Here is a 3,590-nt window from a genome sequence, read left to right on the forward strand (position 1 = left end):
CATCAAGAGGCTCTTTAGTTCTTCTTCACTTTCTGCCATAAGGTTGGTGTCATCTGCATATCTGAGGTTATTGATATTTCTCCCGGCAATCTTGATTTCAGCTTGTGCTTCCTCGAGCCCAACATTTCTCATGATGTACTCTGCATATAAGTTAAATAAGCAGGGTGACAATATACAGCCTTGACGTACTCCTTTTCTATTTGGAACCAGTTTGTTGTTCCATGTCCAGTTCTAACTGTTGCTTCCTGACCTGCATATAGATTTCTCAAGAGGCAGTTATCTTTCTCCTTCTGACTTGCTTCACTCTGTATAATAGGTTCTAAGTCCATCCATGTCATTAGAACTGACTCAAAGGCACTCCTTTTATGGCTGAGTAATATTCCATTGTATATATGTTACACAACTTCTTTATACATTCATCTGTTGATGGACACCTAGTTGGCTTCCATGTTCTAGTTATTGTAAATAGTGCTGCAATGAACAATGGAATACATACGTCTTTTCCAATTTTGGTTTCTTCAGGGTATATGCCTAGGAGTGGGATTGCTGGGTCATATGGTGCTTTTATTCCTAGTTTTTTAAGGAATCTCCATACCATCTTCCATAGTGGCTGTATCAGTTTCCATTGCCACCAACAGTGCAAGAGCATTCCTTTTTTCTCCACACCCTCTCCAGCATTTATTGTTTGTTGACTTTTTGATGATGGCCATTCTAACCAGTGTGAAGTGATATCTCATTGTAATTTTGATTTGCATTTCTCTAATAATGAGTGATGTGTTTTTATGTGTTTGTTAGCCATTGGTATGTCTTCTTTGGAGAAATGTCTGTTTAGGACTTTTTCCCACTTTTTGATTGGGTTGTTTGTTTTTCTGGTATTGAGTTGTATGAGCTGCTTGTATGTTTTGGAAATTAATCCTTTGTCAGTTGTTTCATTTGCTATTATTTTCTCCCACTCTGAGGGAAGGTCTTTTCACCTTGCTTATAGTTTCCTTTACTGTGCAAAAGCTTTTAGTTTAATCAGGTCCCACTTGTTTACTTTGTTTTTATTTCCATTACTCTAGGAGGTGGGTCACAGGGGATCTTGCTTTGATTCATATCATCGAGTGTTCTACTTATGTTTTCCTCTAACAGTTTTATAGTTTCTGGTCTTACATTTAGGTCCTTAATCCATTTTGAGTTTATCTTCATGTATGGTGTTAAGAAGTGTTCTAATTTCATTCTTTTACATGTAGCTGTCCAGTGTTCCCAGAACCATTTATTGAAGAGGCTGTCTTTGCCCCATTGTATACTCTTGCCTCCTTTGTCAAATATAAGATATCCATATGTGCATGGATTTATTTCTGGGTTTTCTATCTTGTTCCATTGGTCTATATTTCTGTTTTTGTACCAGTACCATACTGTCTTGATGACTGTAGCTTTGTAGTATAATCTGAAGTCAGGAAGGTTGATTCCTCCAGCTCCATTCTTCTTTCTTTGGACTGCTTTGGCTATTTGGGGTCTTTCGTGTTTCCACATGAATTCTGAAATTTTTTGCTCTAGTTCTGTGAAAAATGTCATTGGCAATTTGATAGGAATAGCATTGAATCTGTAATTGCCTTTGGTAGTATAGTCAGTTTTACAATATTCTTCCTTCCCAGGAACTTGGAATATCTCTCCATCTTTATGTCATCTTTGATTTCTTTCATTAGTGTCTTATTATTTTCTGTGTACAGTTTTTTTGTCTCCTTAGGTAGGTTTATTCCTAGATATTTAATTCTTTTTGTTGCAATGGTGAATGGGATTGATTCCTTAATTTCTCTTTCTGATTTTTCATTGTTAGTATATAGAAATGCAAGTGATTTCTCTGTATTGATTTTGTATCCTGCAACTTTGCTAAATTCACTGATTAGCTCTAGTAATTTTCTGACACTATCTTTAGGGTTTTCTATGTACAGTATCATGTCATCTGCAAACAGTGAGAGCTTTACTTCTTTTCTGATCTGGATTCCTTTTATTTCTTTTCCTTCTCTGATTGCTATAGCTAGGACTTCCAGAACTATGTTGAATAATAGTGGCAAAAGTGGATACCCTTGTCTTGTTCCTGATCTTAGGGGGAATGCTTTCAGTTTTCATCATTGAGAATAATGTTTGCTGTAGGCTTATCATATATGGCCTTTACCATGTTGAGGTAGGTTCCTTCTATGCCCATGTTTTGAAGAGTTTTAATCATAAATGGGTGCTGAATTTTGTCAAAGGCTTTTTCTGCATCTATTGAGATTATCATATGGTTTTTTATCTTTCAGTTTGTTAATGTGGTATATCACCTTAATTGATTTGCACATATTGAAGGGTCCTTGCATCCCTGGAATAAACCCAACTTGATCATGGTGTATGAGCTTTTTGATGTGTTGCTGAATTCTGTTTGCTAAATTTTGTTGAGGATTTTTGCATCTATGTTCATCAGTGATATTGGCCTGTAGTTTCTTTTTTTGTGTTGTCTTTGTCTGGTTTTGGTATCAGGGTGATGGTGGCCTCGTAGAATGAGTTCCTTCTTCTGAAATTTTTTGAAAGAGTCTTAGAAGGATAGGCATTAGCTCTTCTCTAAATGTTTGATAGAATTCTTCTGTGAAGCTGTCTGGTCCTGGGCTTTTGTTTTTTTGGGAGATTTTTGATCACAGCTTCAATTTTCAGGGCTTGTAATTGGGTTGCTCATAATTTCTGTTTCTTCCTGGTTCAGTCTTGGAAGATCAAACTTTTCTAAGGATCTGTGCATTTCTTCCAGGTTATCTATTTTATTGCCATATAGTTGTTCATAATAGTTTCTCATAATCCTTTGATTTCTGCATTGTCTATTGTAACCTCTCCTTTTTCATTTCTAATTTTGTTGAGTTGATTCTTCTCTCTCTCTTTCTTGATGAGTCTGGCCAAAGGTTTGTCAATTTTGTTTATCTTTTTAAAGAACAAGTTTTTAGTTTTATTAATCTTTACTATTGTTTCTTTCATTTCTTTTTCATTTATTTCTGCTCAGATCTTTATGATTTCTTTCCTTATACTAATTTTGGTGTTTTTTTCCTCCTTTTTCCAGTAGTTTTAGGTGTACAGTTAGGTTGTTTATTCGATGTTTTTCTTGTTTCTTAAGTTAGGATCGTCTTGCTATAAACTTCCTTCTTAGAACTGCTTTTGCTGAATCCTATAGGTTTTGAGTTGTCATATTTCATTGTGATTTCTTTCTAGAAATTTTTTGGTTTCCCTTTTGATTTCTTCAGTAACCTGTTGGTTATTTAGAAATGTGTTGCTTAATCTCCATATGTTTATGTTTCTTACAGTTTTTTTCCTTATAATTGATATCAAGTCTCATAGCATTGTGGTTGAATAAGATGCTTAATACGATTTCAATTTTCTTAAATTTACTGAGGTTTGATTTGTGACCCAAGATGTGGTCTATCCTGGAGAATGTTCCATGTGCACTTAAGAAGAAGGTGTATTCTTCTGCATTTGGAATGTCCTGATGATATCATTGAGATTGATCTCATCTAATGTATTATTTAAAACTTGTATTTCCTTATTAACTTTCTGTTTTGATGATCTGTCCATTGGTGTGAGTGGGGTGT

This window comes from Bos taurus, chromosome 11 (assembly GCF_002263795.3).
Source record: "Bos taurus isolate L1 Dominette 01449 registration number 42190680 breed Hereford chromosome 11, ARS-UCD2.0, whole genome shotgun sequence".
Classification (NCBI taxonomy): Eukaryota; Metazoa; Chordata; class Mammalia; order Artiodactyla; family Bovidae; genus Bos; species Bos taurus.